The 22665-nt window shown below is 40.6% G+C and overlaps 1 non-coding gene across 1 annotated transcript; it reads right to left on the reverse strand.

The window, feature by feature from the left end:
* Positions 1–10562: 10562 nt before the first annotated feature.
* Trnas-uga (transfer RNA serine (anticodon UGA)) lies at positions 10563–10635 on the reverse strand. Its single transcript has one exon. It is a non-coding gene; the product is annotated as a tRNA-Ser (tRNA).
* Positions 10636–22665: the final 12030 nt, after the last annotated feature.

Below are 22665 nucleotides of genomic sequence, written 5' to 3' on the forward strand. Positions count from 1 at the left end.
ACAGATTTAAAAGAATCCAAATCAGATAGCATACATAATGTAATCTAATTAGCAACCATGAGCCGAAAGATAACAGGAAAATGTCCAAACTCTTAGAAACTAAACAACACACTTCTAAAATACTACGTGAGCCAAAAGGATGTCAGGAACACTAAGAAAAATACACTGAACGAAGTGAAAATAAAAATAGAATACATCAAAATTTGCGGAACACAGTGAAAGCAGTTCTGAGAAGGAAATGAAAAATGCATCTATTAAAACAGGGACGTCTCAAGAAAAGTTCTCCAAGAACCTTGAGAAAGAGCAAAATGAATTCAAAGCAAGAAAGAAATAATTAATGTTTTGAACACTAATAATAAAAGAAATTTAAAAAAGAAAGAAAGAATAAAGAGTGCAAATCAATCATATGGAAAACAATAGGAAAAAATTGATGAAATAAAATGGGAGCTGATTCTTTGAAAAGATCCGTAAAGTTTGCAAAACTAACGAGAGAGAGAGAGAGAGAGAGAGAGAGAGAGAGAGAGAGAGAGCCAGTCCCATGAATGGAGCTGCAAATAGCTATAGACTGAAAGTTCCCTGCCCGAGCTCTAAGCGGCATCACCGAGCTGTCCTCTCAACTAGGTCCTAACCTGACTTCTGAGTTCACCTCTGCTTAGTCCAGGTTTAGCAAGAATCCTGCTGGGTCATTCTACTCCAAACCCCCCACCTATCTGATGGAATTCCTTACCCTCCATCCTCAATATCTTATCACCCAGGCCAGCCTTCCGCAATAATCCTGTCCAGTCAGTTTAGCCAGAATTTCATTCCCCCCCACCCCTGATCTTTCCTCCCAGTGATTTTCCATCTTCTGACCCCACCCTGATCCTTGGGCTAAAAATACCCATTTGTCCTGTTGTTTTCAGAGTTGACCCTGGTCTCTCTCCATCTATCCTAAGGAAACCCCACGGCAAGAGCCCTCCTTGACTTTGAATAGTCTGCTCTATTGTTCCTTTAACAAATATCAAGAATTTTTTTTCTTTAACAAAACCCTACACGCCTATAATCCCAGTGGCTTGGGAGGCTGAGACAGGAGGATCTCGAGTTCAAAGCCAGCCTCAGCAAAGGCAAGGCGCTAAGCAACTCAGTAAGACCCTGTCTCTAAATAAAATGCAGACTAGGGCTGGGGATGTGGCTCAGTGGCCGAGTGCCCCAAATTCAATCCCCAGTACACACACACACACCCCAAAAAAACCCTACAGACACCCACAGTAAAAGACAAAAATACTACCAACAACTTTACACACATCAATTTGACAACTTAAGTGAAATGGACCAATTCTTTAAAAGGATAAATTACCACAACTCATTCAATATGAAACAGATAATTTGTATAGCCTTATAACCATTAAGGAAATTGAATTTGTGATTTAAATGCTCCCAGAAAAGAAATCTCCAAGCCTAAATGATTTTACTGGTGAATTCTACCAGATGTTTAAAGAAGAATTAACACTAATTCTATAAATTGCTTCCAAAAACTAGAAGAGGAGGTCACTCTTTGCAATTCAGTTTACGGAACTAGAATTATGATACCAAAACCAGACAAAGACTATTAAAACAAACAAACAAACAAAAAATACAAAAACCACAGACCAACAACTTTCAGGAATATAGACACAGAAATGCTTAGCAAAATGTTAGCAAATCAAATTCAGCAATATGAAAAAGAATTATATACCATGACCAAGTGGGATTCATTCCAGGGATGCAATGTTGGATCAATATGTGAAAAATCAATGTAATCTACCATATTGACAGGCTAAAGAAGAAAAGAAAAAATAAGATTATTATATGTATTGATGCACACACACACAAAAAAAACACCTACAGCTAACATACTTAATGATAAAAAGACAATGTGTTTCCTCCTTACAAACTAGAGCCAAGAAAGGAAGAAATAAGGCTGTAGAACAAAACTTGCAGAAGATGTGACTGTAGACATTCCTAAGGAATCTACAAAATCTCAGAGAAGTACTAAATGAGTCAGCAAGGCCAATCACGCATCATGAGTCATCAAGGCCACAGAATATAAGATAAGCAGACAAAAAAACAGTTGTATTTCAACATACTAGCAATGAACACTTAGACTCCAAAATTGAAAAATAAAAGACCATTTCCAGTTTCCCAAAAAAGAAAATCTAGGTGCAAATCTAACACAACATTTACAGATTTGTATGCAGAAATCTAGAAAACAATGATGAAAGAAATCAAAGTCTGGGCACAGTGATGTGTGCTATAATCCCACAGGCTCAGGAGGCTGAGACAGGGGGATGGCAGGGTTGAAGCCAGCCTCAGCTAACTTACAGAGGCCTTATCTCAAAATTAAAAAAATAAAAATAAAAAGGGCTGGAGATGTGGCTTAGTGGTTAAACACCCTTGAATTCAATCCCTTTGGCAAAAAGAAATCAAAGAAGACATAAAAAAATGGAGAGACGTATGCTGTACACAGATTGAAGCTTCAACGCGAAGATGATGCCAATTCTCCCCAAATGACTATACAAGTTTATGTTCACTTCCTAAGGCTACTGTAATAAGTCGCCACAGACCGAGTGGTTTAAAATAAAATAAATGTCCTTTTTCATATTCTGGGGGTGGGACATCCAAAATAAAGGAATCAACCGGATTGGCTCCTTCTGGGGTCTCTGAGCAGGAAATCCACTCTATGGTCTCTACCTTGCCACGGCTGCCATCTGTCCTTGGAGCGCCTTGTTTCTAGCAGCAGACCCCAATCTAAGTCTCCATCTTCACACGCCCTTCTCCTCTGAGTGTCTCTGAGTGTTCTCCTTTTCTCCTAAAGAGAAGTAGTTGGATTCAGGGTCCACCCTAATCCAATTAAGACCTCACCTTTATTTAGCTAATCACATCCACCAAAAATGCTGTTTCCAAATAAGATCATATTCTGATGATCTGAACAGACATGAATTTCAGGAGGATGCTATTCAATCCACCACAAATTCCCATCAAAATTCCCATCAAAATTCCCATCAAAATTCCAGCAAGACTTTTATTTATTTATTTGGTAGATATAGACAAAATTGGCTAAAATTTACATGGAAAGGCAATGAAAAACTTTTGGGGAAAAAAAATAGAAGAAAATCTTAAAGAGTTCTTAAACTTGACTCCAAAAGTTAAAAAAAAAAAAAAAAAGTAATAAAGTGAATTTCATCAGCATTGAAATTTTGCTCTGTGAAAGATCCTCTCCTGTTAAGAGGATGAAAGACAAGCTACAGATGGAGAGAAAATGTGTGTCAACCACTTATCTGACTAAGCTGGGTATCTAAAATAAAGAAGAACATTCAAACAATAATATTTTTTAAAAATAACAATCTAATTAGAAAATGGGCAAAAGACAAGCAGAGACACTTCACCTAAGAGAATAAACAGATGGCAACCAAGTACACGAAAAGATGTTCCCCGTCATTAACGACTGGGGTAATGCAATTTAAAACCATAATGAGCCACCATTATACACCTATTAAAAAGGCTAAGATAAAAAATAATGAGAACACCAAATGCTGGTGAAGATGCAGAGAAACTGGATCACTCACACATTGCCGGTGGAGTGTGAAATAGTACAGCCACCTTGGAAAGCGGTTTGGCAAGTTCTTTAAACATGCAAATCAGAGATGATTGAACTGTGAACATTTATCTTACAGTAACAAAGGAAAGACACCTAGGCAACAGTGTTTGTAGTAACTTTATTCATAATAACCAAAAACTGGGAGTAGGCTGGATGTTCCTCAACTGATGAAGGATTAAACAAACTGGTAAACCCATACCATGGAATGCTACCCATATATACAAATGTAAATGTGTACACACGATAATTTCCAAAGGATTGTGCTCAGTGTGGGAGAAAAACACTACCAAATGGTTGCATACTATAGGATCCAATTTATTATAATTTTACCAAAATTATGCAAATGAGGAACAATTGAATGAATGCCAATGGTTAGAATAAAGAAGGATGGGAGGGAAATGGGTGTGACTATTAAAGTATAGGATGTGGTGCTGTCATGCAGTTGTAGGGTACAGGGTGCATAGTGTGTGCAAGCCCAATACCAAAAAAAAAAAAAGAAGAAGTGCAGGGGTGGGGGTGCTGAGCATGAGGGATCCTTTTGGTGATAGAAATGCTCTGTATTCTATGTCAATTCAGTATTCCAGTGTGATGCTGTCGATCTTGCCCTACAGTTTTGCAACATTTTACCATGGAGCAGGGGACTGAATGAAGGGTAAGCAGGTTCTCTGCATCCCTTCTTACAACTACATATGAATCTACAGTTGTCTTACAATTGAAAGATTCATTCAACACCAGAGCCGTGGCTGCTGTATAGTAAGTGGTATATGTGAGTGCTAAGTGAAATGAGTTGTCAAGCACTGTCAAGAGGTGGGAGAGGAAAGGCTTTCTATAGATAGGTTTTCAATAGAAAGACTTTTTCCACTTAATAGGAAACCAAGGACTAATTAAAATCGATTCTTCAGGTATCCATCGTAGAACTGCATCAGAATTCAACAGATGTACATACACACATACATGTGTGTGTACAAGAGCAAAGCAGAGTGTGTCAAGAGATTTCTTTAGAGGCCAAGTGTGGTGGTGCACTCCTATAATTTCAGTGGCTCAGAAGGCTGAGGCAGGAGGATCTCAAGTTCAAAGCCAGATGTAGCAATTTTAGTGAAGCCCTAAGCAACTTAGCAAAACTCTATCTCATTTTTTTTTAAGGGCTGGGAATGTGGCTCAGTGGTTAAACATCCATGGGTTCAATCCTCAGTACCAAAAAAAAAAAAAAAATTAGAAAAAAATAATGGGGCAGGAAAATAAAAATATAGACTTCAAGGAATTAGTAATTTCATTAGTAATGAAACCAGTATTGACCGTTTTCTAAACATCCACATTTATAGCTTTACATGCATTATCTCATTGAGTCATTTTCAGATAAATTCCACCAATATCTCAATTTTACAGAATTTGGGACCTGCAAAAAAGTTAAAACTGCCCAATTGGAAAACAGCCAAGCAGGAGAACAAAACCTGATTTGAGAGCTGGTCATTCCCCCAACACACTGTCTGGCTGCTGCCCAAGAATAGAAAATGACCTTGTCAAAGCCACATGGCATTGGACACTAGACTCCCCTTCTCTTGAAAGCTAGAGAAGGGGAAATACCTCTGAGAAGCCAGGATTGGAGCCAATGAGACACCTTCCTTCAGATGGGGCCAGATTTAAACTTCCCAGGAGAAAGGGAAAACTTGGGCCCAATTCAGACAACCTTGGTTTCCACCATTTTCCTCAAATGACTTCCAAAACCCACTTAAAGTCTGCTGCTATTTATATAAGGACAAGATTAAGATGAGAACATCCTTAAAGTGTTAATTTGTTAGGCTGTGTCATGATGGTTAGTGCTGGTAATTATTTAAACGATACTGGTTAATTTGTTTTATTGTTCCACATACTTTGATTTATTTGCAATTTATTGGTTCACTTATATAATGAGGAAGGTTAGATTAATAGATTTTCAGATGTGAATTCATTTCCCTTCGTGTTTATGAGCTACATTTGTAGACGGGGTTTAAATAAGTACACCACCAGGAATCAAGATTACAGTATATTTTCAGAGTAATAAAGGATTCAAATATGTTCCAGAAATAAATAAGATATGCAGATTGGCAGAGAAAACTGCCTGCCAGGGGCAGAAGTCACAGTCAAATTCTGTCGCACAGTAAATACACAGTAGTTCATTTCTTCTTCCTGGCTCATCCCAAAATGAAAATAATCAAGGGTCACAAATAATCATGGAAAACAACTCACAGAGAAAGGCTTCCTGGATTTCAGTGCATCGGAGAAAGGAACTTTAAGGGATTCACTCAATTGCCTTTCGGGATCTAGCTGTTGCTCCTACCAGTTACCAAGTTCAAGGTGAGTGAGGGTAACAAAGAGGTTGCTGGAGTTTGTGGGAAAAACTCTTTGCAAACTCAGCATCATGCTGTTCTTATATTAAAAAAAAAAAAATTAGCAAGAAGTTGCTCTCTGAAATGGGATAAAGGAACTCTTTTCAAGAACAAGGGTATCACTGAGGACACCAGAAGGATCCATCCTTCAAGTGGCACCTTGGTGCCTTAAAAGAACTGATGGATGGACTGATGACATGGAGAAGCAGCCGAAGTCTCTCTTTACTGACCAGAGACCAAAAAAGGGATGAGGTTGCTGTCTGCGATGGCCTGAGCTAGTGATCTAGTTTTTAATAAATTCAAATATGCCAACCAGTTAGTAAGTTTTGCATAAGGGAAACATGCTGGTCATTGCAACAAGTTTAAAGAACAGGAAGGTTAAATAAACTGCTATCCTTTCCAGCTCTTAATGTCAATTATGCACTGAATTTTGCCCTTCCCCCCATTGATTTATATAAGTCGCAACCCCCAGGATCTCATCTGCATTTAGAGAGTCTTTAAAGAGGTAACTACAGTGAAACAAGGTCTTTAGAGTGGGACCTAATCCAATAGGACTGGTGTCCTTATGATTAAGGAAGTTTTTATTTCAGATATTGTACTTTCATATATTAAAGTTTTAATGCTATCCTTGGAAAAAAAAAAAAAAAAGATTAGGTCTACATCAGAGTCCTGCCACCCAGATGGGGACTTGCAGCTCCCTGGTCCCAGCAACACTCCAGTGGTGCATTGTCTTAAATTAACTACCACAAGATTGACTTTTTCTAACTGTTAAACTAGTGAAAACCCTCATTTATCCTATTTGAATGTTGCTCACTTTCACTGCGATGTGACCCTGAATGGAGACAAAGGGGTGAGACACAGCCAGCAAGCAAACTGTGTGTGATGCAAAGCTTGCTGTTCTGTACCTCACCTGTCACCTGGGTGCCATGAGTAGCTCTGAGAAATCCAAATGACTGATGTGCTTAGGACCTGAAATTCCTAGGCCTGCCTCATTCTGTTTTATTTCGAACTTCTTCCATAAGTAAATATTTAATAAGAAAATGGGCCAATATGTGAAAATTGGGGGGAGGGTGGTTAAGTGATCATCGAAATCTGCATTTGCCCTTAGGGATATTCACAAATGAAAACTATTTACACACTTGGAACTAATGTTGGTCCTCCCACTCCGTCATGGTTGGGAATGCTGGGGAAGTCAGAGTGGACAGGTGAGTTCAGCCTTGTACTAAGGACCAGCAGCCTTAGGGGTCAGTGCTGGGCGGTTGTTAGAAGCACAGAATCACAGGCAGCAAGCCTCCCTCAGGCTCATCATGGACTCTACATGAAACAATCTCCTTTACGGTCAGTCTCCTGTCTATTTGTTCATCAGTAAAACAGGGATAAAAATAAGACTTTAGGGGGCCTGGGACTATGGCTCAGTGGTGAAGCACTCACCTAGCAAGTGTGAGGCCCTGGGTTCAATCCTCAGCACCACCTGAAGATAAATAAATAAATAAATGTATTGTGTCCATTTAAAAAAATATTATAATAATAAGACTTTAGGATGTTCACTTCCAGCCATGACAAAAGAGTAGGAACTGGATTTACCCTCTTGTCCTCAACGATGGACAAAATAAATGAAATAACAGCTCTCAACTATCAGGCGACAGGAAACACAGCAGCATGATCCTGAGTGAAGAGAAACAATCTGTGATTGTCCCCGGAGAAGGTCCCCGGACCATAAAGCAAGGAGGAGAAATCCAGGAGAAGCCCAGTGGTCTCCAGGAGTTGAGAGCTGGGAGTGGAGAGCCAGCAAGGTTAGCATTCACAGGGCAGAGAGCTGCACACAGCAGGAGAGGTCTTAGGTTCTACCGAGGATCCACTTTAAAACTTGAGCTAAGTACTGATCTGTAAATGCCTATAAGGAAACTGCCAGGGGTCAGGGGAAAAAATCACCCAAAAGAAGCAGGAAAAACAATCTTTGGAGCTCACAGAATTCCTAGAACAGTCTGAGTTTCCACCTGACAGAAGAAACCTCTTGGTACATAGAGTACCAGGTAACAGAAGGGAATTGCCTCAGGCCAGCCCCACACTCAAGGCTGCTGATGCTGCCTACAAAGTTCAAAAGCAAGACTCAAAAGAATCAAACTGGTTCCAAGTATCTTAATTAAATCCCGGCACGAAGCTTAAGAATATATACAAGAGACTATCCCACATCCAACCAGGTAGAATTCACATTGCCAAGGATACAATCAAAAATTCCTGGGCATGTAGGGCAGCAGGAAACTATGACTCCTGAAAGAGCGGAAAGCAATCAAAAGGACCCAGAAATGGTACACAGGATCAAATTACTAGAAAAGAGGATGGAAAAACAGTTGTTGAAACTACTCGTCTAAACTTTCAAGAAGGTAAAGAAAAACATATATGCCAAAGAAAAATATTCACAATATTTAGAAGTCCCAAATCAAACTTTTAGAAAGGACAAAACAATATCTGAAATAAAAACATACTGAATTGAGATTTTTGTAAATGCCTCATAATGGTATTGTAAGGATTAAGGTAATAAACGCAAAGTACTTAGCACTTTTAAAAGCTTTTTGTTTAAATTTGCTTTTTAAACAATTTATAAAAACTCCACATATTAGTCAGGCATGATGGGATGGCACATTGCCTATAAACCCAGTGACTCAGGAGGCTGAGACAGGAGGATCACAAGTTCAAGGCCAGCCTCAGCAACTTAGCAAGACCCTGTCCTGAAAAGTAAAAAGACTGGGGATGTAGCTCAGTTAAAGCATCTCTGGGTTTAATCCCCAGTACAAAAAAAAAAAAAAAAACTGTGCACATATTTATGAGATACCATGTGAAGTTTTAATACATATATACATTGTGAAATGTTAAAATCAGGGTAAATATATCTATCTCTTCAAATATTTATCATTTCTCTACACTGGAAACATTCCAAATCTTTTCCTACAGCTTTTTGAAATACACAGTACCTTCATTCTTGATTACCCACTTAAATTATAATTGGTAACCACTGATGTTAATGATGTCTTAAATACAGATTGGTGTAATAATCACAATCATGGTTAACTTTTATTTAGCACCTACTTATGTTCCACGCTGTGCTAAGAACTTCAATTTAAATATCTCTAAAAGATATTTTAAATAGCAATAGATAGGAGTTGTTTTTTTTCTCTTCTGTTATTAGTAAGAATTGATTTCCAAGTTCAATGTGAACCTTCTGGTTTCTCTCTCACCTCTATCACGTTTTACATTTTACTTTTGTCCTGATTTATTAGTCTATGAGCTTCACCTAGGCAAAGCTATTTTTTTTTTTTTTGTATTTTTTTAGTTCTATTGGCATTTCTTTTTCTCGCCTTTCAGCAACAGACTACACAGAGGTTTTGCGGGAAGAGAGAGGGAATATTCCCTTTAGTAGAATGGGGTGTTTGAGGTGGACCCAAAGGATCATTCTAGAAAATTAAGTAGGGAAAACCAGACCAGAGACTAAGAAATAACCAGAAAACTTTGTTTACATAAAGATGAAGCAGGGTGAACACTTACAGCTATTAATGTAGACGATGGCTTCAGAAGTCATTCAACCAAGAGCAGAAACAATTCAGGCAGCCGAGAGACACGTTTTAGAGTATGGGGGACATATGTTCATCATTAAATATAAGTTGATATCAAATATGAAAGAATCGTAAAATATACCTCTGGGAACCTAGGACATCGACAGAGATTCAGGCCAGAGAAGAAAGGGGGAAGACAAAAGGGCTCGGCCACCAGGAAAACACAGGGCTGTGTCAAACTCTCCAAGTCCTACATCTCATCCTGCTCCTGGACTTCTGCCTGTCCCTGCCCTAGACTAAAGAACTCTCTGCCCAATCAGTCACATCAAAACAGCCAGCGGTGGGCAGAAGAGAATCCAGCAGAGGACAGAACGTGGTGGACCCCGAACCAGCAGATGTGTACACCCATCCACCCAGGACAGACGACTAACATTTGTTCCCAGTTTGTTATCAAGGCTGGAAAGCAAGAGGGCACCGAGCGCTCAAAGGGACTGGGGGTGAGCAGGGAGACGGACACATGCTAAAACACCCCCGGCTGAGGGTTTTCTACCACAAGTAAGGAAGCAGCTCCATCTTAGAACATGGAAGTTCCAGGCACCCTTCTAACCTCTGAAGCATGTCAACTGCTTCGTCCCCTAACCAGTCCTTTGAGGCAAAGGCTATTTGATTTGAAGAGGGATCTAACTGCATGGGGCTGGGGATGTGGCTCGGTTGTAGAACGCTTGCCTGGCATATGTGAGGCCCTGACTTCAAGCTCCAGTTACTACAGATTTAAAAACAAAAAAGAAAAAAGAAAAGAAATGAAACTGCTAAAGAGAAAGGTGGCATCCCTTGGCCAGGCAATGAGTTGGCAGGAATACCATCTGTCCCTCAGAGTCCAGCCTCTTCATCATGATGCCCCGATGCCTCTCAGAGCTGGAGGCCAGAAGCATTGTCTTCCTCTTCTTATTTTTTAAAATCTAAAAAAGGGACTGAACCCTGGGCCACTTAACCAGTGAGCCACATCTCCAGCCCCCTTCGCTTTTTTTGTGGTGATGCTGGGAATTGAACCCAGGGCCTTGTGCATTCAAGGCAAGCACTCTACCAACTGAGCTATATCCCCAGCCCCTTATCTTTCATTTTGAGACAGGGTCTTGCTAAATTGCTTAGGGCCTCACTAAGTGCTGAGGCTGGCTTTGAATTTGCAATCCTCTTGCCTCCACCTCCCAAGTTGTTGGGATTACACACATGCACCACCACTCCTGGTGCTTTTTATTCTTTTTGCTTTGTTTCTAGGCCTCACATGGGTGACTCCTTCATAAAGATATTCCACTCCAAAAGAATGCATCATCGAGGAAAATGTGAACAGATCAAGACATTATAAGGAACATGGGCCTTATTCAGAAAGAAAACCAAACATCCAAGTAAAGTAAACTGAGAAAAATAGTTATTGGGACATTCAGGATGCATGCAAACTAGAGATTAAGTGCTCTATAATACTGTCCTTGCACTTCATGCTTAAATTGTGTCGTAAGGTAGCATTATAGCGAGGGCCTACAGATACTTTCAGAAATTCCCTCTCATTTTTATATCAATTTCCTCAAAACAGGATAGAACCCAATTTCTTTATGAAAGAATCTTGGAATCGTGAATATATGAACCGTGATCATGTTATATTTAATTGGGGACACTGGACATGGGGAAGAACCTAAGAAAGCAGAAAAAGGTGGATTAAGAGGTTGTTTGTTTCTTCCAAAGACTGACTCTTCTCTAGATATTTTCAGAAAAATTGGGTCTGGTTATATTTACCCCAAGCATTTTCTGAGCCAAATTCTAACCTTGTATTACACTAATAAATTAGCAACTCCTTCTGACTGTGCTTGTGCAGACAGCCATGAGCATGCCAGGTTTTTGATGGTACCAAGATCACAGAAGCTGTGGGAGAGGGTCTGTCTTCAAGGGCAAGTTTGTAGTCAAGTGTGAAAAGTAGTACTAGGGACAACCCTTCTGGTCTGCTGCATATGTCCTCAGAGGAAAATCACGTTTGTATGATAATCGTGTAAGACAGTCAACTGAGGAGCGTTAAATATGAAAGGGCAGTTCCGTGAGTTTGCAGAATCCAACAATGCAACCCATTTAGAACCTTGCTGAGGCAAGTGTAAACCAGAGACGTTCAGACAGTTCTCTGAGGCAGGCACAGTAGTACACGCCTATAATTCCAGCTACTCAGAGACTCAGGCAGGAGGATCACCAGTTCAAGGACAGCTTGGGCAATTTAGCAAGACTGTCTCAAAGTAAGTGCTGAGGATGTAACTAAGTGGTTGAGTTCTTGCTTACCATGTGTGAGGCCCTGGCTAGAATCCCCACTGTGGGGGAGACAGGGACGACCCCAATGCAGGATATTTAGATTCCCTAAGGCATCAAAAGAAAAACTAAAAGCCACACACAGAAAGGAGTATTTTACATAATTCTAGCTCTGTGGTGATATTAATAACACTCATATAGCACTTCTATTCTGCACGTTTATTAGCTACCTCCCCACATTTAATTCTTACAACAAATGAGTTCATTAGCGTTATCATCATCATCATCATCATCATCATCATCCAGGTTTAATATGTGGGAAACTGAGGCACAGATGAATTAATTAGCTCAAGTATACATAAGTAATGAGCGTAGAGCTGAGATTCAGACTTGGGCCTTCTGCCAACTGGGAACTGAGGCTCTGTCCTGCTCTGCCTCCCATCTCCTCAAGGTCCATCAAGCCCATTGCATAGGCCAGCTCCCTAGCTGCAGGAAGATCAGATTCTAGCAGAATCTCTAAAACATCTGGCACCTTCGTTCTGAAACTCAGATGAAAGAATTTGTCAACACTTGTCTTGCTCCTGCCCCGGATGACCAGGTCTTCCAATCCCAGGTCTGCAACGTAACAGCTAAATGACCAAAGTCAAGTCACTTCATCTCTACATCCCTCAGTTTCTCAATTTATAAAATAAAGAAAACAACATTGTGCCTATCTCATAAATTTCTTTTAAAGATCATATGAGCAGATACCTTTATAGCCAGCCATTTGAACCCTTCCAGCAACCATATGGTGAATGTCCCGTTAGCTTTTGAAGTTCCTGGGTAGAGTCCCCTGCCTTATGCATCTCTGGGTGTACAGCTGAACACACAATGAATGTCAGTAAATATTGGTGAGATCAATCAATAAACAAGCAAGGATTTCTGAAGAAAGAGACACCAGCTAGGTTTGCTATGAGGAATGAAATTTGGAAATGTGTCTTAGGTGCAAGAATTAGCTATAAACACTGGAGCAGGAAGACCCAAGGTAGACTACAGAGACTGTAAGGAAACAAAATAAAGCCTTGTAGCTGGAAATTAATGGGAAATAACTAGGAAAATTAGGGCAAGGACAAAACGTGGAAGCCCAGAGCAGAAAGGGCTTCCCAGGTGCGCATGACTCCCAAATCTGTGTCTGCTCTTTATTGTGCTTCAAACTATTTGTATATTTATTATTTCATACAATAAACTTCTTTCTCATAGGTCATATAAATAACTTATAATACTATTGTATAATAGTATATAAATGCTTTATTATATATTGCATGCAATGCTTTACTATTAGATAATGTTTGATTATTTTCTAACAGTCTTTCCACTTAAATCGGCACTGGAGTCTAAGAAAGGAATTCATAAGTCAGGTCTATGTTTTACAGTGAAGAAAACCAACTAGTAAAGATCAACACTTTGGCTTATTTGCACGTCGGCTTCATTTTCAATCCATCTTGTATCGTGATATGTGCAACGTGGCCTTGGACTGAGTCACTGGATCAGGTTATTTCCTCGTTCCCCTTGTCACTGTTGATGTCACCGGGGATTGAGCCCAGGGTCACTCTACCACTGAGCCATATTTCCAGCCCTTTTAATTTTTTTTATCTTGAGACAGGGTCTCACTAAGTCACCCAGAATGGTCTGGAGCTTGCAATCCTCCTTCCTCAGCCTCCCGAGTAGCTGGGATTGCGGGCACACACCCCCACGCCTGGCTGCAGCAAGCTATTTTCGATGAGTATTTGATGCATGACAAAATTTCAGTTAATATATCAACCTCTCCTGCTCATCCCGCAAGACGGCACCTCAGCCCACGAGACTGAACCTTGTCCAGGTAAGGCAGAGACCTCAACCTCCCTGGAGGGTGGGCGAAGGCCCGGTGGAGGACAGGTGGACTGGTTAGCGGCCCTTGGCCCTCGGGCAGTTGGTGTGAGGAACAGCAGAGAAACATACCACTAGGCCATGGGAAGTGCCACCACCTTGTGGGAGCTCTGGTGGTCCTTTGTAGAAGGCCTGTGCATATGATGTGCAAAGCTGCTCTCAACTCATCCCAGACCTGTTCAGACTTCTGCTGCATCTGGACACTCAATGTCAAGAGGTTGCCCATCCATGATGGAGTTAGAAAATAATACTCTGTAGATGCCCATTTGTTTTAAAAATCAGAAATGTCTTCTGGAAGTGACTTTGAATGGAGTGGTTAGACCCCCTCTAGGAACCACACTTGTCCAGGTTGGTCAGTGGCTTAGAGGACATGGAGAAGCCTGACCTCTAGAAGAAGGAGGTCCCGTGCCGCACTGGTTATACGTAAAAGATATTTTTCATATTATAAGCACTGTTTTGTGTGTGCAGTCTATTTCTCATTTCGGTCTATATAGTTGACGGCGCTGAGTACCTTTTTTGAAATATCTACACTTTCTAGATGTTCTGAAGTGCCTGACACGTGTTAAAAGTAGAAGTGGTAAAATATGACATATTTTGTAAATTTCTTTTTGTTAAAATGGCTAGGGAATGTTTGGGGGAGCCATAGCCAAACCCGCTGTTGAGTAGCACACACTGCGTGCTGGTTCTCGCCAGCGCCATGCCAGCGTGCTTACCATGAGGCGGGAGTAACCACTGTTCCTATGTCTATGGGTTTTACTTGACTTTGCTTTGTACAGTGTATGTAAAGTCCTAATATATATCTAGATGTAAAGAGGTTGTCACTCAATGTCAACAGTAGAATTAGTAACCAAATTCTGTATGTTTTGTGTTAAAATTCCTAGGAAGGATTGTCTTCTGAAAATATGAGTATTGTAGCCCACTGGGTGGGTGAAGGGCCAGAACGCTCATATTTTGAAGACATTTTCAAATTAGAACTATTGTTACATGTATGCAGTTTCTTCAAGACTGCTGTGCACATAATTGAGTCCTTACTTGAAACATCTAGTCTATCTAGATGTTTAGAAGTGCCAGATGTGTATTAAATGTAGACACAGTAAAATATCACTTTGTAAATATCTTTTTTACTAAAATTCATATGAAATGTTGTCTTGGGGGAATGGAACTGTCAAGACACCTCTGTGAGCAGTGTAGTACTATCTGTACTTGTTCAATAATGGGGAGGAGGTGGAAGGGAAGCCGTTGCAAAAAGTAACATGTTGGTGTGTTCATACTTGGACATTTTCAGATATCTGTTTTCTGTATGTTTTGTGCATTTTGTTTTGTTGCGTATATAGTATATATAATGGACAGATGAGTCCCAATTTTTCAACATCTAGTCTCTAGATGTTAAAGAGGTTGCCAGGATATGACCAAATAGTTAGTAAAATTAGCACATTTTGTAAAAAAAAAAAAAAAAAAAAAAAAAGAAGAGCATATCAATAAAGGGATTTTCGTGTGTTATAGGTCAGAAGCTCACCAAAGTCTCTTTTTAGGAACATATATGGAAATTGAGTGCTCTAACTCTGTGGATGTCTCGCTCTGGCTCTCCTTCCTGCTTCTTCCCTCCCTCTCTCACTCATACATACATACACAATGAGAAAAAAAAGGGTCATTGATTGACTGAAATCGGTCCCGGCCAGTGCTAGGCAGGCTTCCCAAGAGAGGGCAAATGCTGACTCTAGCCAAACCCCCTCAGCTTTATTAACAGGGTGATAAATTGTAATTAGTTACTTTCACCCTCTTTTGCATTGACCTTGTCGATAGGTAGGATGAGGGCAGTTGTGAAGGGGAAGAATTCAGGAGCCTTTCACACTATGGCACTTTGGGAAGGAGGTGTTCAGAGACTTTTAACCCCAAAGATCACTCAAAAATAAATTTGTGTCCATTTCACAGATGGACAGTCTTCACCTTGTCTCTCACCCTGGCAGCAACAAAAGGATCCAGTCATCCTGAGGTCTAGTCACATGCATCTTGACAAACAAGCACAGGTCATCCCTGAGTCACAAGGGATTAGCAAGTCAGTATTCCTTTTTTTCTTGTTGAGTCGCTGGACTGCCACCTTGGTGGAAGCATTTGTACCTTCTCTACACTGCATGCTAGTTACTATGGAGGATGTCCACTCTGCCATACATGTAATAAAGAATCCATTTCCAATCAATATTCTATTTATTTTTTTTTTTTATGAAAGGTGACTGGCGGGCACCATACTAGTAACCCTCTCTAGGATCTGACATCCTGCCACATTACTGCCACATTTCAGTGATTTAGGATGGCCTGTCACCAAGGCTGCTCTTCAAGATCTGCAAACTGGGCACCGATTCCCTGTACCATAGACTTACCAGGCCTGGTCACTTCTAACTATCATTTTCCCCATCAGATTGGCATGAGAATCATGAGCAAAGCAGAAAGTGGTACAGTCTGTTATTCTGCTTTTATTACCTTCTGCCTGTATAGAGGGGTCCCCTGTGTCCCTTTCCAAATCTAAGTTCAACATGTTGGGCACAGAACTCAAATTCAGCAACACGCAGTTATGGAATAAACAAGGAAATGAATCACAAAAGCTTGGATGAAGTCAAAGCTGTAGAGCCAAGTCACCCACAGAGTGCCCACATTTATAGGCATTGTAGATGCTGCTGCTGATTTTATTTAAAGCTGGGGAATGCTGGATTGGGCTGCAACAGGGAAGGGCCATTTGAAGGCAAATGCATGTTTTGCAGCTTAAACTGGTGCCCTTGATAAGCCTGGGAGCCTTGTGCAGAAGCACACACTTCCCAACCAGTCCCTAACGAGATGGGAGTGACACTTGTAAGAATTTTATGGCAGCCCCAGTTTATGAGCATGGCAGCAGACCTCGAGAACCCCAGGGTGCAGAGTTGGGCTGATGAAGAAAGAAAAAGCATCCTCATAGGATGCTCCTCCTCTGCATTTCCTCTGCACACAAGCCCTTCTACTCTGCATCATACTTTCAGGACATTGACAAGCCTCTTTTCCTGACCAATGAAATGCCCCAGAGAGCCAAGCAATCTGCACTGTCACAATATGGCATCTGCCACATGAAAACACCAGGTCATCACGGGCTCCTCCTCATTCTGTCACTTCATTGGCAGAAGTGTCATTAACTGTTGCGGTGACAATTATTCGAGGACCAAGTAAACTGTGGAAATTTGTAAACTCTTGCACGGCTAAATTAAATGCTATTTTAACTAACAGTTAATAGTGTTTACTGCTGTGTAATAGTAATTTTCATTTTTTACTGTATCTAATGACATTCTGATGACTGGAATTCTCTGTAGGGATACCAAATCATTACATTAAGGATGAGTGATTTTAGTATGCAGTGACTGATCAGTACAATAATATGTAGACTAATGCTTAAGCTGGTAAATTAAATCATTTGCACCACAGTGTTTGTCAACTAGAATAGGGATTCCATTATGCTGTTAAATTATAATGTAGAGCCTGCTTAAAGTAAAATAACAAATGAGCATCTTAAATCGGTGACACATGGGTAGGAAATCTTAAGAGGTATGGAAAAGACGGAAGCACTCCTAATCTGCCAGAGCAGATCATTTAGAAGAATCCTGTGGATACCTAGAGTGAGAGGTTCTGCTCACTGGAGAGAAAACAGGGAGTTGGGATCCAGGGAGGTTTGGGTAATTGACCATAGTGAAGAACTTTTTGTTGTTGTTGCTAGTATGTGAGAGTTAATGTAAAAAAAAAAAAACAGTGGAAAGGAGAAACAAACAGCTCCCTTCCCACATGCTTACTGGCTATTCTTGGGAAACGTGATCAGAACATAAGAACACCCAGGTGAAACCCCTGCTTTCAGACTCTAACTTGAAACTCCACTCCCTGGCTTCAAAGCCACCAAGGTTTGCCTAGCTCTCGGATAGACTGTACTGCACTTTACAATCAGGAAATCCTTTTGAGGACAGACTTTCCAAAAAAGCTAATGCACGTGCCATGTCTAAGATACGAAATCAATGTGACTGGAGAAACTGCAACCCTCTCGAAAATAAATAAAAATGAAGTCACCCAAGTTCCTAGGCTTTCTTGGATCACAGTGATTCTCCATCATCAGACCACATTTTGGAATCAACATTGGGGGAAGCTTTGAAGAATAGAGTTGGTACAGTAAAAAACACACAGGAGGAATATTATCCTCTTTTTTCCAAAATAGAGACTGTGGGGTACTGTGGGAAGGGGACTAAACTTCACTTTTTTAAAAAAGTCTTTTATTTTTAAATATTGTTTAGTTGTCAATGGACCTTTGTTTTGTTTATTTATATGCGGTGCTGAGAATCAGACCCAGTGCCCACACTTGATAGGCAAGCGCTCTACCACCGAGCCACAACCCCAGCCCCTCAGTGTCTTCTGTAGATGAACTTTTAGGAACAAGGCCTACTCCATTCCATTCCACTGAAAGCTGTGTAAGGAAGCCTGCTGTATGGATCAGCCTTCAGCAATCAGCCACAGTGGTAGATCCTGGGTTTACAGAGGTGAGTACTCTGAGTTGCTGTCCTCAGGAAGCCCAAAGCACAGTAGATGGGACAACATGGGAATCAAGAATTACTCCATGGCTGCATTTTAAATGCAGAGACACACAGAAGGAATGACACCCAGAAGACAGGTCTAACTCTATAGATGGAATGAGGAGGGCTTCCCATCCTGGGAATCCTGGAGCAGGTATTAAAGATGGAGGTGGGACAAATGGATAGATGGATGATGGATGGATGGATGAAACAAAACATCTCTATGTTAGCATATCTGAACAAGCTAATTGGTGGATAAATGAAGCTTCTTATATGGAGAAAGAGGCATATACTCATATATAGGTTTTTTGTTGTTGTTGTTGTTTTTGTTTTTAAGGAAAAGTCTCCCAAAGATCTTATCCTTCAAATAAGAGTTGACCGAATAAAGAAAAGGAGAAAGGACTTGCCATCATTTAAATTGGGGCTGGGGGTGTAGCTCAGTGGTAGAGCATGTGCTTAGCATGTGCAAGGCCCTGGGTTCAATCCTCAGCACCAAAAAGAACAAAGGAAAAAAATGGGGGTCATTAAGCAAAAATCAAGAGAGTAGAAGGGAGAGCCCTGCAGTGCCAATGAGGGAAAAAAATCACCGAGAGCTGGTTGTGTGGCACATCGTAGTCCAGGGTAATGTGACCACGAATTGGTCTTGTTTTCTGAAAGTATCATTCTGGTGACAATGTAGAAATGACTTAAAGTCAGGGGGAGGTATAAATTGAGATTCCAGTCACAAAATTATGATAGTAATTATAACAAACAGATGATAAGGGCATGTGGATTACAGATAAACACATATTTTTGAAATAAGATGAGAAGACTTTTGACTGGGATGGGGATTGACATAGAATAAGATGATTAAGTCAACTGGTACCAGGCATGACCCAAGGAGGCCATTCTTTTTGCGCTTAGTCATACTAACCTGAACACTTAAATATCTCCATCTTAGAAACAAAAACACTATTTCAGTTTCTTTCCCAGGTTATCAAGCAAATTCTGATTATATCACTATGATGTATTTTTCTATAATTCAGGTGACTGTGCCCAAGATGTGATTCGGAGCAAAATTTCACTCTTGAAGATTGCATCACCCCGATGGCAGGCAACGGGTATATTCTCTCCCAGAGCCTGCAATGTTCACGCCCTAGACAGGGCTGCTTGGTTCAGGAATGGGTTCCTGACTCACAAAGCTAACAAGCTATCCTGGCACACAATCTCTACCAACAGGTGACCAGCCAAGCCTAGCAAATTCTTTCTCAGGGAGTTTGAGTTAAAGACACCAAGAAAGAATTACTAACTCCGTGATGACAAGAGAGAGAAAAGCCAAGAGAGAAAAAGTCGCTGAGTCACCAAAGTCGAAAATCACCCAAGCAAAAAGGAACATATCCTTGCTGTCAAAACGAAAACAAACTTCACCGTTTTGTTAGAGCTGTGTCAGGTCTTAGAAGATGGGATGTGTGGGTTGGACACTGCACAAGAATCTCTGGCTGAGGGGACAAGTGGGGACAGAAACACAGCTTGCCCTCTTCCTAGCAGGTCAAACACGCTGTCTCAGGGCAGTGACTGGTCAGATGAGGGCTGCCTTTTCAAAATAATCACAAAGGCCCCCTAGGGCCTTAGAATGGCCCAGTCAAAGACAACACAGCAGTTTTTTAAAGTTCCAGCGTGCATGCATCTTCCTCTCCATTGTCATACCCAATGGTTCACACATTTCTGTCTATTGCTTTGAATAAAGTCACTTGTGTTTTCATCCCCTGACTCAAAGTGACTAATATGACTCTTTTCCTCACCACCCAGAACACCCTACTAACCACAAGGAAGAAAGTGTGAATAACAGAAGAAAACCTAGATATCCAAAGGCAAAAACATTAGCAGTACGTGGACTGGAGGACCGACAGAGCTGTCCAGTTCATTAAGTATTCGTGGAGTCGCTCTTCCTGAAAAGTCTCTGGACGAGGCTCAGAGACTGCAACCATGAACAGCCATAACCCTTATTCTAGCCTCCACACTGCAGCCAAAGGAATCTTTTCAAAATATAGGGGAGGGCTTGGAATCTCTACACAGACTCCATGGAGCAAAGGGCTTATAGCAGTTAGGCATGTGGCCCACACCTGTAATCCCAGCTACTCTGAAGGCTGAGATAGAAGGATGACAAGTTCAAGTACAACCCTGGCGACTCAGCAAGACCCCCTTCTCAAAAATAAAATGGATGGGGAATGTAGCTCAGTGGTAGAGTCACCCCCAAGTTCAATCCCCAGTACCAAAAAAAAAAAAAAAATACACAACACACACACACACACACACACACACACACACACATATATATATATATATATATTTTTTTTTTTTTAAAGACAGGGGTGGGGGACAGCTTAAGACATTTTATGAGGCCCTAAGACCTGTTTCATTGCCTCTTTGGTTTTTTTCCCCCAGTGCTGGAGATGGAACCCAGGGCCCCACACATGCCAAGCCAGCACTCTATCACTGAGCCACACCTCCAGCCTCCACGTTCTCTTTGAATTCATTTTCTTCTGCTCTCCTCCTGGCTCACTCAGTTCCATTCATAGACTATGGAATCAGGACACCAAGAATAGAAGGCTACCAAATGACTTCCTGTTCCCCAAGTGTCTGGCATTGGCACCTCAATCCCGTTTACAAATCACGACCCGCATCTCTGCATTCTCTCCATCCTCTTAGGTCACTCCATGTTTTTCCCGTCACTCAGACCTGCTAACACACTTCAAGCTACTGCTCTCCGTTTATGATCTGTTTCCCCTGCTGGAACGACAGCTCCCCCGGGTGAGAATCTTTTATCTACGTCATCACAAATGGGCCCCATGTGTGTCCCCCAACAGTGCCTGACATTCAGTAGACCCTTAAAATACCTGTTCAGCCAATGAATCATGGCTTACTCTGGCCAGAGGCTGAACTCTGAACCTTCCTAGAGCTTTACATCTATTAGCGGTTTCATTATCAATAATTATCCTATAAAGTAGGAGCCATTCGCAGAACCATTTTGCAGAGGAAAGAGCTGAGATGGAGAAATTTGCAACAACTCTATGGTCATGTGATTGACAAACAGCAGCACCCAGAACTGAATTCAAACACGCCTTACTCCACATCGGAACTATGAGAAGCATCCTGGACCTCAACAATTTTAATGGCAGCAAATGAATACATGCCTTCTTTCAGTCACTGGGTTATCTGAAACTCCCCAACCAATAGCCTTTCAGGATTGTATCACCCTGATCAAAATCACTAGGAATGAAAATAGGGAAAAAAATGTTGAGTAGGCTATTGACTGCTTTAGGAGGAAGGACAGATACTGTGGATCACAGTTTACCCTCCAAAAAATGATCGTCCACAAAGGAAAATTTTAAGTATCTTGAAAATGTGTGAACTGTTTTTTAACCCATAGCTCAAATATGCAACAGACAAATTCATAGGATTTTTTTTAATGTCTTCAACTGTAACTTTCTTAAGAATATCAGCTCGTGAAAAACAGCACAAATGGTGACACAATTGTTTTCCTAAGTGGCTGCTTCTCTGCTCTATTAGATGAAAAAGGAGATTATTGACAAATATAGCATAAAACAGGAAAAAAAATAACTAGATAAAGTTTTGATGGCCCCACATTAAAAAAAATCTATTTTCACAGATACTGCTTGATCTGCTCACTAATGTCACATGTCATATGTATGGTGATAGTGATAAGTACACATGAATTGAATATTATTAAATCATATTCTTTGGAATACTGCCAGTAAAAAAAAAACAGATGAAAAATAAAGGTCCTTTTTAAAAAATGTTATGCACTTAGATGATATTTCAAGATACAAAAAAAACACAACTCTTTTTTTTCAAAAACTCTAGGTATGTCCTTGAAAAAAAGTATATAACCCTTTTTTTGTTGGGTTGGGGGGATCCGGGAATTGAACTCAGGAACACTCAGCCACTAAGCCACATCCCCAGCCTTATTTTGTATTTTATTTAGAGACAGGGTCTCACTGAGTTTCTTACACCTTGCTTTTGCTGAGGCTGGCTTTGAACTCATGATCCTCCTGCCTCAGCCTCACAATATAATTCATTTTTTAAAATCTCAAATAAGTGAAAAATTGGCAAACAAAGAATAATGCTTTATTAATACATTTAAATTGAGTTTGATTTTACAAATAATTTAGATTTGGTTTCATTTGGGAATATGAGTTTCAAAAATATAAACTCAGTTTGGGGTTTGTTTGTTTGTTTTCAGATCTGATTCAAAACATTTCATTTACATCTTCTGAATCTACTAGTAACATGTTCTAAGCATCTTCATGAGTTTTGTTTTCTCCTTTAAGGTAACTATGTTTTCTCTGTTGTAAACTGTTCCCTGCTCATGA

Source organism: Callospermophilus lateralis, chromosome 6 (genome assembly GCF_048772815.1).
Source record: "Callospermophilus lateralis isolate mCalLat2 chromosome 6, mCalLat2.hap1, whole genome shotgun sequence".
In the NCBI taxonomy this organism is placed as follows: domain Eukaryota; kingdom Metazoa; phylum Chordata; class Mammalia; order Rodentia; family Sciuridae; genus Callospermophilus; species Callospermophilus lateralis.